This window comes from Ursus americanus, chromosome 1 (assembly GCF_024610735.1).
Source record: "Ursus americanus isolate L20-20 chromosome 1, mUrsAme1.1.p, whole genome shotgun sequence".
Classification (NCBI taxonomy): domain Eukaryota; kingdom Metazoa; phylum Chordata; class Mammalia; order Carnivora; family Ursidae; genus Ursus; species Ursus americanus.
This window is the reverse complement of record NC_142127.1, coordinates 99,870,570-99,886,286: the sequence shown is the minus strand read 5'-3', so window position 1 is coordinate 99,886,286 and position 15,717 is coordinate 99,870,570. Positions and strand designations below refer to the sequence as shown.

The 15,717-nt window shown below is 43.5% G+C and overlaps 1 non-coding gene across 1 annotated transcript; it reads right to left on the bottom strand.

Annotated features, from left to right (window-relative positions):
* Window positions 1–9,727: 9,727 nt before the first annotated feature.
* On the bottom strand, window positions 9,728–9,833 carry LOC123790132 (U6 spliceosomal RNA). Its single transcript, XR_006779016.2, has one exon. It is a non-coding gene; the product is annotated as a U6 spliceosomal RNA (small nuclear RNA).
* Window positions 9,834–15,717: the final 5,884 nt, after the last annotated feature.

Genomic DNA, 15,717 nt, shown 5'->3' with positions numbered 1-15,717 from the left:
ATTCATTCATCCAAAACAAAACAAAACATGTTCCAAGGACTTCGACATTTTCACACTGAACTTGGCATTTCGGTCCAACTTTTGTGAGGGGCCCTCTGGGTCTCTTGTGATAATCAGTGGTCATGTCTGGGATACAAACTGTTATCTGTTGACCAGATGACTTCCTCTTCTCCCCAGGCATCGCTGGACTTCACTTCCCAGCCTCCTTTGCAGTTAGGTGTGACCATGTGACAGTTCCCATCAAAGGAATGTGGACAGAAGTGACATGTGTGGCTTCTAGGCCTGCCTGGCCCATGAGAAGCTCCCATGTGTGATCCTCCATGCTCTTCGTCCCTCAGTCAGCTTGATGAGGACAAGCGTGGTGACCCTGGAAGTGACATGTTGAAGATAGCATATGTCAGGGTCCAGGGCCCAAGAATCAGTGCTTAGAGGAGAGCCAGGCTGCCAAGCACGACACCCACGTTGGACTTCCCATCATGCCTTAGCCTACAGATCATGAGGGGTTTTGTTACAGCAGCTGGCATTACCTTAAGCAAAGCCAAATGGAGGGGCGCCTGGGTGGCGCAGTCGTTAAGCGTCTGCCTTCGGCTCAGGGCGTGATCCCGGGGCTCTGGGATCGAGCCCCACATCAGGCTCCTCTGCTAGGAGCCTGCTTCTTCCACTCCCACTCCCCCTGCTTGTGTTCCCTCTCTCACTGTCTCTCTCTGTCAAATAAATAAATAAAAATCTAAAAAAAAAAGCAAAGCCAAATGGAAGATCTGTTTGACCATTAGAGAAAATGTCCTGTTCTAAAACTTTGAAACTTAGATGTGTTTGTGTGGTAAATATGTTTCTCTTCTTTTTTTTTTTTAAAGATTTTATTTATTTATTTCAGAGAAAGAGAGAGAGAGCAGGGGGAGGAGCAGAGGGAAAAGGACAAGCAGATTCTGTGCTGAGTGGGGAGCCCTACATGGGGCTCAATCCCCAGATCCCAAGATCAAGACCTGAGCCGAAATCAAGAGTTCAACGCTTAACTGTCTTTGCCACCTAGGCACCCGTTTCCCTTCTTAAAGCTGCCCAAACTAACTTGATTTTGCAAAGTACTAAAAATTAATGTATAGTGTGAAGTGCATGGAGAGGAACAACATGACCTGCTTCAACAGCTTAGAGGAAAAAGGAAGTCGCATCTCTTTGAATTTCTAATTATATGTCTACAAGCTCCTATTAGCAGGAAGTTCTGTCCTTCCATCTTGAGGCCTCCCTAACACACACCTGCCACCAGGCAAAGAGAACCACTGTCATCTTTGTCTCTGATGCTGCCACCCAGTGTCACTGCTGAAAACAGGTCCCCAAATCTGCAGAATGCAATGGACCACTCCAGAGATGCCCCTGCTTGTCCCGACCCTCATCTGAGCTCCAAGGCCTTAGTTTCCTTAGGTCATCTCCATGAGCTTGGGATTCTGCCCAAACCTCCATACCAGCAGGGTGGCTGAACTGGGGATGTCCAGTCTCCGCCCGCACAGTGCCTGGAACAGCACAGCCCTGTGAGCCAAGCAACCTCTACCAGAGTCCGCTAGATGACCCCACAGGCCTCCCTAACTTCAGATTTCAGGGAGAAGGGGCTGGGGTCTCAGATCTTTCCTCCCCGGAGGCTCTTAGTTGGTGCGTGCCAGAACTCCGCACACCAGGGAGGCCAGCACCTGCTAAGCCTGTTCTTCACTGACCCCCAACTGGAAAACGAGAGCCCACTCTCCTTCCACTGCAAAACAAAGGGCCACCCAGTGACTCTCAGCAGATCCAGATCGACTCTAAGATGTCCTTCTGTTTCGGCTTGTTCAGAAAAGCAGCTGGGAGCTTTTTCTTCTCTATTAAAAAAAAAATTGCTGCATATTACATTGAGTTGAAGGGAATAGATGATGAGCCCCTGGGAAGATATTAATTTCTATTTTGTTACAAAAACATACAAGCAGACTGCTGAGAATCTGATACCCTCATTTTGCTTGTAAAACATGTTTTATATTAGTTCATTCCTTTTTTCAGAGTATATTAATTTGCATTCACTCCTTTTTAGACTTTGGCTAATGGCTTATTAATTTTTTTAAGACTGACGGTAAAGGAACTTTCCCTTCAAATAAACATAATATTAAATCCTCCAAAGAACCAGCCCAAAAAGAACTTGTGAGCGCAGCATAGCCAGTCTCCCCATTCTGTGCCCACACTTATCACCTCTATGCCCCCATTTCCCCCAGCCTGTGGTATTTGATGCTCAAATGCTCTGGCATGAAGGCAGGCAAAACCAAGATCTTGCCCTTTTCTCTATCAAGATGAAATTTGGTTTTTTGCTTTGTTTTTTTTTTTTAATTAAAAACAGGTAAGACAGAAGGAAAGGAAGACCCAGAAGCAGGGTAAGACTACATAAATTGACGAAGTATGGGGGGATAAGCCCCACAATAGGGTGCACTCGCCTCCAGCTTTGTGCCTCCCTCTCCCTGGATGCAGGGTCTGCTGGGTGTTTTCCTGAATTTGAGCATCCTTTATGCCACCCCAAGTCCTTCTGGGGTTCTCACTGGGGTAAGAACCCCAGTCAGGAGTCCACGGCCTGTGTGTGGCTGCAGGGTCATACCCTGGTCATACCCCCTGCCCCAAGCCCACCTGCCCCCAGGTGTCTGCTGGGAAGGAAGAGCAGGCTGCTGGGAAGGGCTGGGCCCCTTCTTCCCTCCTGCGCCGCTCTGCCCCACTCTGCAGAAGGGCCATCTCCTCCCACGTGCTATTGATTAAGTTTATCAATTCTCTCTCTTCTTCCTCCATTTTGTTTAAATTTATTACTTCCTTTTTCTCCTTTCTCTTGGTTTGTAACTTAAAGGGAACAAAGTTCATCAGGTATGGACTTGATTTATTGTTTCTCTTTTTTTCCTCTCTGTAATGTAAGCACTGGGAGCAATAAATCTCCTCTAAGTACTGCATTGGCAGCATCCCAGAAATTGAGATATGTCACTTCCATGGTTTGGTTCTTTAAATAGTCTGTGGAGTCCTAAATGTCTTCCCTAATGAAAGGTTTATTTAAGAAAGGATCTGCTCTGCTGAACACAATAAGAAACAGCTGAGAAAGAGGTTCAGCTCAAGGAAGGGAAAGGCAGGAGATAGAATAATCATTTGTTGATAATGTGATTTTATTCCTAAAATAACCAAATGAAAAATTGCATTCTTAGGACCAATACGAGTTTAGTTAAAGTGAACAGATATAAAATAATTCACCAATCAATTCCTTTCTTCTATACCAATAGCTAGAAAACAAAAGGGTGGGGGCAGACCCCTATAGACCAGAGCAACTGTAAAAGGAAAATACTAAAGAATTTGTGTAACAATAAATTGTACAGAAACTACATAAAAACTGAGTTAGAAAACCAGAAAATAAAGACATGTCATGCTCGTGATAAGACTCAATGTTGTAATGATGTTGTTTGTTTTCAAATGGAGATATATATATATATATATATACATATATGTATATATATTAAATATATATATTACTTATATAATATTTATTATATTATATATTATATATTGTATTATATAATATATAATATATATTATTAATATATTGTTATATACTATATTATCAATACATTATATATTATATTAATATATATTAATATATAATATATATTAAATATATATATATATTTATTTAAAGTAATGTCAATCAAAATCTCAATGGAAATTTTTAGGAAACATGCCCAAATGATCCTGAAGCACATCTGGAAAAATAAAGAGACACAACTTTCCCCACGTCTCCTCCTGGGGAGGTGAAGGTCTGGGCTGGGAGAGGAGACATAAATGGCAGGGGTGGGAGGCAGGTGGGGACAGAGGACTTGCAATCGTTGAGCTTGGAAAGTGGTCCCGGCCGTTAACTACTGGATGTGACTTCGGGCATTCCCCACTTGGGGGGAAGGAGTGAAAAAAAAATTCACTGAGCATCGGGCATAGCTACAAAGGGAGCGCACATTCTTGGTGGAAGTTGGGCTCTCTTGTGCTGTAGCACCCCGACTCTCCTGTTGGTATTGGAGGGCCATACATCTTCTAAGAGCCATAAAAAGAAATCTTCAGTGGCAGATAATAAACTTTTGGTGTGTCATTTAGTGACAAAGATAAGGAAGTTTCTCGATGACAGTGTTAAAGTATAAGTAGGGTATCATTTGCCCATATAAATTATGGCTGAGGCCAGGTTAATTTTTTCTAAGGTTACATGTGGATGAGAAAAAGGGTGTTAGCATTTTTATGAGGTCATGTAATGTCAGGACTGACTAATGTTTCTGAATAAGTATCTCCTGCATGGAATGTAAGCCTCCCCCAGCTGCCTCTTAGAGGAAAGCCCAAACCAGTGGACAGCCACCCACGGTCTGCCGTTCCTGTGTTAGAGCACTTGCTAAAAAACCTATTTTGCAATGTGGAGGCCCACAGATTCACTCATGGCAAAGAATGACTGATCACCCTCCTGTCCCTTTGGGATGCTTGACCAAACAGTGAGACGTGCACATGCCTGTAGCCATAGTTATTAATATCGTAAGATCATAGCCAATTTCAGGTCCCATGCCCAGAGACCCAGCTGTAGAAGTAGATTAGCTATAGATTAGTGTTTGATGGTACTCCTTGGGGCTTACAATAAGGCTTCTCCCAACTCTGCAAAAATGTGCAAGAGGAGGAGAAAAGATTGCCCTCCAAGAGTGATCGAAAAGAGCCTGGTAATGGGGCAGCTGAGCGGCTCAGTCAAGCATCTGCCTGTTGGTTTCAGCTCAGATCATGATCTCAGCACCATGAGATCAAGCCCCACGTCAGGCTTCATGCTCAGTGCGGAGTCTGCTTATCTGTCTCCCTCTGCTCCTCCCTGCCCCCCGGTTCATGCTCTCTCTCTCAAATAAAGAAATTTTTAAAATCTTAAAAAAAAAAAAAAAAAGAACCTGGAAAAATACCCCTGGTCAGGACACAGCCTGACCCATGCCTGACCATCAGAATCCCCGACAGAAAGAACGCCGAACATTTGTGTTAGGTTTCTGTATGGACATGTTTCCCATCTCTTGGTATATACCTCGGAGTGAAATTGCTGGATCAAATGGTAACTCTTTGTGGAACTGTTTGAGGAACTACCAGACCATTTTCCCAAGTGGCCACACCATTTTACATTACCACCCGCAGTGTATGAGGGCTCCATTTCTCCACATTCTGACCAACACTTGTTATTATCTGTCTTTTTGATTATAGCAATTTTAGTGGGTGTGGAGTGGTATCTCTTTGTGGTTTTGATTTGCATTTCTCCAATAAATGATGTTGAGCATCTTTTCATGTGTATTGGCCTTTGTATATCTTTTTTGAAAAATGTCTATTCAGATCTGTTGCCCATTTTCTAACTGGTGGAGGTTTTTTTCCCTCCTAACTCCACATACATGGTGTCTTTTCCAACCTCACTTCTCCAACCCTCCAACACCACCTGGATGTGCAGTAATTCAATCTTATTCTAATACTACCTGGCGTTAGCATCAGACTCCGTGGGTTTAAGAGCTCAGCACCACAAGACTGTCCCCACTTCGAAGTCAGCTCCAAGTATTTGCATCCTTATTACCTACACTTCTGTCCAACTTGGCTACAAGTCAGTGGTTCCCACCAGGGTCAGTAATTTGCTAGGAAAACTCACAAAGTTCAGGAAAATCCCAGAGTCCTGAGCACAGGAGCCTCTGTCCTCATGGGGTGGGGCTGTGCCATCCTCCTGCCATGTGGATGTGCTCACCTCCTCAGAAGCTCTTGAACCCTGTCATTTAGGGGTTCTTGTGGAGGTTTTATTATGTAGGCATGACTGTGCCATTGGTGATTATCTCAATCTCCAGCCCCTCTCTCCTCCCTGGAGGTTGGGGGGTGGGGTTGACAGTTCCAAGCTTTTAATCAAGGTTTGGTCTTTCTGGGAACCACCCCCTGTCCTGAAGCTACCTAGAGGTGGACAAAGAGTCAGTTCATTAGAAAAAAAGACACTCTTTTCACCCTTATCACTCGGGAAATTCCAAGAGTTTTAGGAGATCTGTGCCAGGAACTGAGAACAAGGACCAAGTACCTTCCTTATTACACCACAATTAAGCTATTTGTCTTTGTTATTCAGTTATAAGAGTTCTTTATATGGTCTAGATACTAGTCCGTTATCAGATACATAATTTGTAAATCTTTTCTCCTGTTCAGTAGGCTGTCTTTTAACTTTCTTGTTGGTGTCTTTAGCACAAACTTTTAATTTTGATGAAGTCCCATTTACCTATTTTTTTGTCTTAGTGTCCAAGGTGACAAAGATTTATCTCTATTTTTTCTAAAAAATTTATAGTTTTAGCTCTTATATTTAGGTCTAGGATTCATTTGGGGTTAATTTTGTATATAGTGTAAGGTAGATATACAACTCCAATTTTTTTGCATGTAGATATCCAGCTGTCCCAGTATCATTTGTTAAAAACCCTATTCTGGGAGTGCCCCTCTACTTACCAAATGGGATGCTGTGTGATTCATGAATCATTTAATAAAGTCAATTAGATCTGCAAAACCAACCAAAACACACACACACACACACACACACACACACACACACACACACACAAACTATTCTTTCCCCCATTGATTGTCTTTGCACCCTTGTCAAAAATCAGTTGACTGCAAATGTGAGGTTTATTTATGGACTCTGAATTCTATTTCATTGATATCTATATGTCTATTTTTATGCCACTACCACATTGTCTTAATCACTGTTTGGGTTTTATTTTTATTAAAATGTGGACTTGTAAAGTCCTCCAAATTTCTTCTATTTCAAGATATTTTTGGCCTCTTTTTGGCCAAGATAAAATTCTAGGCCTCTTGGGTTCCCATATGAATTTTAGGATCAGTTTGTCAGTTTGCAAAGAACTGGAATTCAGTCAGCTGGAATCCGGACAGAGAGTGCATTGAGTGTGCAGATCAATTGAGGGAATATTACCATTTTAATAATGTTAAGTCTTTTGATCCATGAAGATAGAATGTCTTTCCATTTATTTGGAATTTTTAAATGCAACAATATTTTGTGGTTTTAAGAGTATAAGTTTTACACTTCTGGGGCAACTGGGTGGCAGAGTCGGTTAAATGTCCAACTCTTGGTTTTGGCTCAGGTCGTGGCCTTGGGGTTGCGGGATCAAGCCCCACATGGGGCTCCGCACTCAGTGCAGACTCGGCTTGAGATTCTCTCTCCCTCTCCCTCTGCCCCTCCCAAGATAAATACATCTTAAAAAAAAATGTAAGTTTTACACTTCTGTTGTGAAAGTTATTCATTTCATTCCTTTTGGTGTTATTGTAAATGAAATTGTTTTCTTAATTTTATTTTCAGATTGTGCATTGCAAGTGTATAGAAATACAACTGGTTTTTGCAAACTTGTTGAACTTGTTATCAGTTCTAATAATTCTTTTTTTTTTAAGATTTATTTATTTATTTATTTGGGGGAGCAGGGGGGAGGCACAGAGGTAGAGGAAGTCTTAAGCTGACATCGAACTAAGTGTGGAAACTGACATGGGGCTCAATCTCATGACACTGAGATCACCACCTGAGCCAAAAACTAGTCAGGTGCTTAACCAACTGCACCACCCAGGAGCCCTGCTAATAATTCTTTTTAAGAAACACTATATTAAAATTATAGAAGTTAGGAAATCTTCCTCAACTCACCTCATTCCAAAAGTTCAGAGAACTAATTTCACATAAAGAAAAAAAGAAAGAACACAAAGTATCAATGTAAAAATCCCACCCAAAGTGTCTGTAAGAAAAATACAAAAAGAGAATAAGAAGCAGAATAACATCCCTACAGACAATAAGTGAAACTATACCAACTATTCCAAGTCAAGAAAGAAGACATTACCAAAGTCATAATTAGAAAACCTCAGAAGTGAGACAATAGCACTTAGGACAGATGAGAAATAAAGAAACAATAATTTCAGGTATGAAGACTAAATTAAAAAAAAATACAAGAGCAAATCAAATGACATTCATGAGAAATAAAATGTGAAAAGTACACATAAAGGCGTTCAAGAGAAAATGACAAATATAGGAAATAGTCAAAGGAGTGCCTGAAAATGAATGGGAACAGAATGAATACTAGAAACTAAAATTCAAGGAAACTTTCCTGAAATTAGAAAGGGGGGGGGGGCGGGAGGGCAGAGATTTGATACTACATTGCATCAGTGAGGATCCATTTAGGAGAAAGAAAACGCAAAGGAATTTGAACAGGAAAGTTTCATATCAAAGATTACTAACTATAGGGGCGCCTGGGTGGCACAGCAGTTAGGCGTCTGCCTTCGGCTCAGGGCGTGATCCCGGCGTTGTGGTATCGAGCCCCACATCAGGCTCCCCCGCTATGAGCCTGCTTCTTCCTCTCCCACTCCCCCTGCTTGTGTTCCCTCTCTCGCTGGCTGTCTCTAACTCTGTCGAATAAATAAATAAAATCTTTAAAAAAAAAAAGATTACTAACTATAACAGGAGGTTGGAAGAATGAAGGAATGGCCAGCAAAGAGTAAAAGGAACTTTAAAGAATACAGAAGTAGCAGGTAACAGGAAAAGTCTCTACACCTAGGTCTGTGACAGAGGAACCAAGAGGAGGTCCTCCTTCCTCGGCACTGATGCCAAGACCTTGGAAAGGGACACAGCTGTGACTCACTGGATGGTGGAGAAGTTTGCTGAAGCTGAAACCACCCAAGGGAATGCCAAGAGGAGAGCTTTCCACGGGTAGTGTCCTGGGCCGCTGACCGCCAGGCTCTGCTGGAGCTAAGAGCTCCACACGGCAGGCACTCCATAAGCCTGGTGCATGAGGCACCCCTGAGTCAAGAAAAGAAACCCCTTCCTCCTCCAGTGCCCCCACAGCACCCTCTGCAGACGAAGTTTAACACTGGGCCAGCTCTCAAAGGAGAAACAACTGTGGGGCCCAGCTTCATGACCACAGAGCAGACAGTGAAGTTGGTTTTGGAAGCTGAGACACAATAGAGTAATAACTGGTGCCCATAGATTAAAAAAGAATACAATGTGCTTGAGAAAACTGACTCAGAATGAGCAACACCAAGACATATTTTAGTAAATTTACTGGATATTAAGAGAGGAGGAATCCTTTAATCATCAAAGTGAAAAAGAACAAGTGACTTACAAGGGAAAGAAAATTAGATTATCATCAGACTTTTTTTTTAAAGATTTTATTTATTTATTTGACAGAGATAGAGACAGCCAGCGAGAGAGGGAACACAAGCAGGGGAGTGGGAGAGGAAGAAGCAGGCTCCTAGTGGAGGAGCCTGATGTGGGGCTCGATCCCGTAACGCCGGGCTCACGCCCTGAGCCGAAGGCAGACGCTTAACCGCTGTGCCACCCAGGCGCCCCTCATCAGACTTTTCAACGGCACTTCTTTGTATCAGAAGAAAATGGTGTGTGCTATCTAAGGCAAAAGTGTGAGCCAAGGATTTTATATTCAAGAAAACGGACTTTCAAGTATAAAAGGTACAAACTGTTATCAATGTACAAGAACTCAGGGAATATTGTTCCCATGAGCGCTTCCTGAAGAATTTACTAGAGAACAAGACTCAGACTGCCAAAATTACTAGTTACATAAGAGATAGCAGAGAACATTAGTTACTTGTAGAACGAAAACTATATGATGTTTAAAAGGCAGAGAATATGGCATATGAAGGCCATAAGCTCTACTGATGTAGATACAGAACAGCTATAAACATTGGGGTGCAAACCAATTTGTGTTTCCCCCTGTGTAGGGGCCATGTTAATCTTCTCTGTATCATTCCAATTTTAGTCTATGTCCTGCTGAAGTGAGCACAAGAACTTTTAAACTCTTCTCGGTTATCATTCTGGTGGTAGCAGCATTAGTATTGATATTCCCTGTTGTGTGTGTAATGTTGCCTAAAACAAATGAGTAATTATGAGCTATTTTAACTATCGTCCCCTGTGTCCTAAAAATCAGGATTCTCAGTGTGGAAGAAAGAAGAGACAGCTGTAATTTTTTAAAAGATTAAATAAAAAAATCTATAGTCCTGAAATTTAATTGGAAAAACAGTATGAACTTATGAGGTATTTAATCTATCATTCTATGTCTAATAGCTCCGTCCATTGAAAAGGCCTGGAAACAAGGACCAGTTCATAGCAGTGAGCATCCCTGGAGTCCACACTGTGGCCACAAAAACGCTATATCCCACTAAAAGTCAGGGCTGCATGGAGAAATGACTGACAGCAGGTCGGAGGAGAAAATGTACAAGAGGAGTCTGGACCATCCTGACATAAATGACGGCATACAAGCCATCGTGGATACGCTACATGTAGACTAGCATGGTGTCAAAAGAACACAGAAGCCAACCCACAGGGGTTCCCACTGGCCAAGGACAGGACAATTTGAGCCTTGAGCATCATAATAATTGCAACAAATTGAAACTCGTCAAATTTATTTAAATCCGTGAGTTCATGATGATATTGAAAAAATGAACGGGTCACCTGCAGGGCATAATAAGGAAGCAGCTTATTATTTTGCAAACTGACAAACACAGGGAATAAAGGAACCATTTATCCTGCCTCTTCTGCATGAGCTATACCACTGGGTAACCTCATGGTGGATGAGAGGAAGCATCTGTTTATAAAGAAATCCAGCAAATAAATGAAAAAGAAATGATGGAATTAAAATGTCATCATTTGGCGGTGGCGGCAGCTGTGGTTCTTTTCATTACCTCCTGTAGAACACTGGAACAGTCGCATCAACGATGCCATCATCTGCTTAACACTCTCAAGACATTTTCTCAAAGCCTATTTACTTATAAATTGTGTGGAATGACAAAATTAATATGCAATAAAATGTGAATGATAGCACAATGAAAACAATATATGTCACCCTCTTGGACCCCCAGTGAATTAATCAATCTAGGCACTGAGCATCCATAGCTACAAACACCACAAAGGGAGAGGCAGCCTGACATTACGTGGCCCCTGATGAAGGAACACATCACCACCTAGAGTCTTGGCCAAAAGACAGAAGCTGAGTCTGATCAAGCTTCTAGATCAGCTGACAATGAGCAGCAAATACAAAGGGCCGCGGAGCGTATGGAACTGTCCCATGACCGGGCAGCAAACAAACCCAGACTGTAGGAACCACTACAGGCCAAGGGCCTGGATTCTTCAACAGATAAAATGGCAGGAAAGGAAAGGGATGAGAGGAGACTCTGAAGGTTAGAGAGAGGTAAAGATATATTTTTAAAAGTGGGCAAGACTGGGGTGCCTGGATGGCACAGCCGGTTAAGCCTCTGACTCTTGGTTTTGGCTCAGGGTCATGAGATCAAGCCCTGTGTGAGGCTCTGCACGCAGCCAGCGTGGACTCTGCTTAAGATTGTCTCTCCTTCTCTCTCTGCCGCTCCCACTCGTGCGCTCGCTCTCACTCTAATAAATTAATCTTTAAAGAAAAAAGTAGGCAAGACTGAACCATAGTTTCTAGAGATGCACACTTGGATGCAGAAACTATAACGAAACACAAAGAAGCGATTACTATAAAAACTAGGTAGTGGTTACTCTAGGCGTGGGGTGGGGGTGACACGACTGCGATTTGGATGGGGAACATGGAGGTGCTGCTGGGGTGGCTGCAACATTCCGCCTCTAGGGTTACAAGAGCATTTGGGGCGTTTGCCTTATAATACCTCATTAAGCTCTACCTTTGTTTCGTGTATTTTTCTGTATCTCTATCTCAAAAGAGTTTTAAGTAAAGATTTTTTTTAAGTAAAAAGATTATTTAAAAAGGAATGTTGGGGTGCCTGGGTGGTGCAGTTAAGTGACAGCTCTTGGTTTTGGCTGGGGTCATGATCTCAGGATCATGAGATCGAGTAATGCGTGGGCTCACACTGAGCACAGAGTCTGCTTAAGACTCTCTCCCTCTGCCTCTGCCCCCTGCACCCCTGCATGCATGCACTCTACCCCAAATAAAGAAATATTAAAATAAATAAAAAGGAATGTTAAAAATTGACGCATATGTCACATAACACCATGGCACAAATAGCACACTTTGGGAAATGTGGAGCTTTTCCATAAGCCTGGATATTAAGAGGCAAGAGAAGCCACCTAGCCACAGAAAAGTCTCTCTGAAGACCTCTGTGCCCATTTGGATTGGGTGGACTTCATAGTGGGGGTAGGGAAGAGTACAGCAGGAAAGTGAGGTCTGTACTGGACAGCCTGAGGACAGGACGGGCAGCCAGTGAAGGCCGTGTGGATGGGGTGGGGGTGGAGGGTCCTATCTAAATACATCCTATGCACTTCCTAGCATATGCAGCTGAAACACAAGACCCTGTCTCAACCATAGCGTCTCCTAGGTGGCCCCCCGGGCCCCTGGCCAGTGGGGATGGCTAGAGATGTCACAACCAGCCTAAAGTCCTGAGGCATGTAGAGACCTACAGAACAGCGTCTCGGAGGCATGAACCACTGTTGTGGTCCAGCTGTCCCCTCATTTATGCAAGAACTGCACCCCCATCCAGGTAGACATGCCTGTACTATACGGTCCTCTCCTCCCAGTCACAGCTGATTGGACCAGAGAGGAACACCCTATGCTGGAGGTAGCAGACCCCTGCGGTTTGCTGTCCAGCCTCTATTTCTCCTCCCTCTCGTGGTACCACCTCAAATTTCCTTTCAGACACCTCCCTTCTCCCATGTGGTCAGGGTAGGATAACCTCATCTCCAGTTTAAGCTTAGACTAAACCAGTAAAATATCCCTATCTCCAGGTGTTCAAGGAGGGGTTAAGAGTCCAGGCACAAGCCAATCACTGAACATCGTTCCTTTGGCCCTGTGATTGGTTGAGGGATGGCCACTTGACCCAGGCTGGTCTAATTAGAATGAACCTTACAACTGCCGTAGGGAGTGATGAAATCCCCCCAGTCCCTCACTTCTGTGTGATGCGCAGTGAGGATGAAAAGTCTAGGACTGCCACAGTTTCTCTTGATCTTGAGGGAAGGTGTCCTGAGAATAACGCCAGAACTCAAAAGTGTGCAGAGCCATGGATGTTGCAGAGAAATGGAGCTAGTTTCCTTTTTTTAAAGATTTTATTTATTTGAGAGAGAGACCATGTACACATGTGCACAAGCAGGGGGAGGAGCAGAGGGGGAGGGAGATGGAGGGGGAAACAATCTCAGACTCCCCACTAAGGGTGGAGCCCCAAACCAAGAGATCAAGACCTGAGCCCATACCAAGAGTCAGGTGCTTAACCAACTGAGCCTCCCAGGGGCCCCATGGAGCAAATTTCCTCATGACATTCTGAACCTCTGGGGGCCAGTTCAGTCATTCCTCTGGATTTTATTACATGAACCAATATTCCCCCTTCCTTTTTCCTCCTTTTTTTTTAAATTGAGCCAGTTTGCAACAGGTTTTCTGCATTTGCGACTGGAGGTATATTAGGAATGTTATGGCTGAAAGTAACAGAAAATGCTGCTAACAGTGACTTCAACAAATACGGGTATACTTTTTGCACAAAACAAGAATTCCAAAAGATGATGGCCTAGGACTGCTCACACAGCTCAGCAATGTTGCACACGCACACGAGCGCATGTAAAGGTCATGGCATCTGAAAAAGGCCTGGATTGTACCAATGTCAGTTCCCGGCTTAGATAGTATACCAAAGTTACAGGAGACGTTAACACTGGGCGGAACTGGGTGAAAGGTACACCAGGTCACTACTATTTTTGCAACTACCTATACAGTAGAATCTCTAATTATCTCAAAATTAAATGTTTTTTAAAGAAGGTATGTAAGTGCATTGATAGGTCTGCATGATTTCAGGGTTTCATATTTCCCTGATGCCCATCTAGCTCCTGGGGGTTAGGAGGCTGGGGCAGCATTCACAAGTCCCGCACCCTTTATGATTCCACATTTCAGCATCATCACCAGGCCCTCCCTATTAAGCTGCTTCAATTTCCCAGTGAGATGGAGAACAGAACAAGGCAGCTCAAACAGAGAGGCTGGCATATATGCAAATGTATTCACCTACCTTTCTGGAGGATGGGAAGGGCATTTGCATGCATATGTGCGCACACACACACACGCACACACACACACCCTTATTCTGGCAACAACCTGGGACTCACAGTGCCACAATGACAGCTCTTGTCTAAGGGCTCCTGGATGTCTCCTACCAGACAGAATTCATTTACCACTCTGGGACCTACAGTCTTGGCCCTTCAAAAGTCGTCTTCTTGTTCCAAACCCACCCATTTCAGATGAATAACTCAATTTGAATAGGAAATTAACCACCTTGACTGTTCTAAGTTCCCCCTGAGTCCATTGATGCCAACAACCCAGGACCCAGGCTCTGCCTTTGTCCAAAGTAACAGTGTTCAGGTTCAGGGTCCAACACCATTTCCTCAGCACCCTGATGCACTGCTGCCCTCTGCTGGTGACTTTCGGGTAGTACTTAGAAATCCAAATCCTTAAAAAAAACAATGATCCCAGTGGAGAGATGAGTCAGGGACAAGAACAAGAAAGTCACAAAAGAAATGCAGTGGGGTAATCAGCATTCAAGAAATATTTACCCTCACTGGTAATTAAAAAAATGCAAACTATAACATCAAAGAGATACTATTCCCCCCAAATCAGACTGGCTGTAATGGAAAACAATGGCAACATCCACTGCAGTCCAGGGCTTGTCACACAATGAGGCAAACACAAAAAGTGCTCAACCCCAGCAGGGCACCCTCTGGAATCCCCCCAGGGCTTGGGCACCCAGGCACCCAGCCAAGAATAGGTGAAGCCCTGGCTTGCATAGCTGGGAGGAGTGTAAGCCAGCAGACCCTTCTGGGGGAGATTGGTTCTATGCAGCAATGACCTTAAAATTCCAACTCCTCTGGGGCATCTGGGTGGCTCAGTTGGTTAAGTGTCTGCCTTTGGCTCAGGTCCTGATCTTTGGGTCCTGGGATCCAGCCCCGTGTCGGTCTCCATGCTCTACAGGGAGTCTGTTTCTCCCTCTGCCTTGCCGCCCCCCCTCCAACTTGTGCACACGCTCTCTCTCAAATAAATAAAATCTTTTTAAAAATTCCAACTACTCTGAATCTCAAACATTCCACCTCTAGGGATTTCTCCTAAAGAATTTATCAGACACAAACAACTGAGTGAAGAAATTATAACCAGAAGCCAATCTTCATACTGCCATGTTCTCAGGCAAAATGTCTTCATTCTTCTCCCAGAAGCCAAATAGGCAGCCATTTCAAAATTTAAAACTAAAAGAAAAAAAATTTAGAATGAAGCCTGTAGTTCCTTTGAAGCTGACCTCCAAGAGGCTGTCTTCATTGCTTGAAACCTGTCCCCTCACTTCTTTCCATGCTCACAGCATGGAAAGGGGCCAGATTTTACCCATTTCAGGCCTTTCCTGTCTATCTCCCCACAAGAACAAAAGCTCCATGAAGTCAGAAGTATCATCTGGTTCCCTCAAAATGCTTAGAACATGCCTACCACACTGTAGACCAACAATACTTGTTGAATGAACGAATCTGTGGGCATTAGGCACCTCTGGAAGCAAGAGGGTGAATAAAGGTGACTCATTGCTCTTTAACAGAAGCAGGTGCCATCCACTTTGGAACTGTGTTGAGTTTAGGGAACTCTTTTCTGTAACAGAGATCTAGGGAGGTAGTTCTATAGAGCTGTTGAGAGCAGAGACCACATCATTTTCTAGCTGTATAACCTTGGGGAGGTC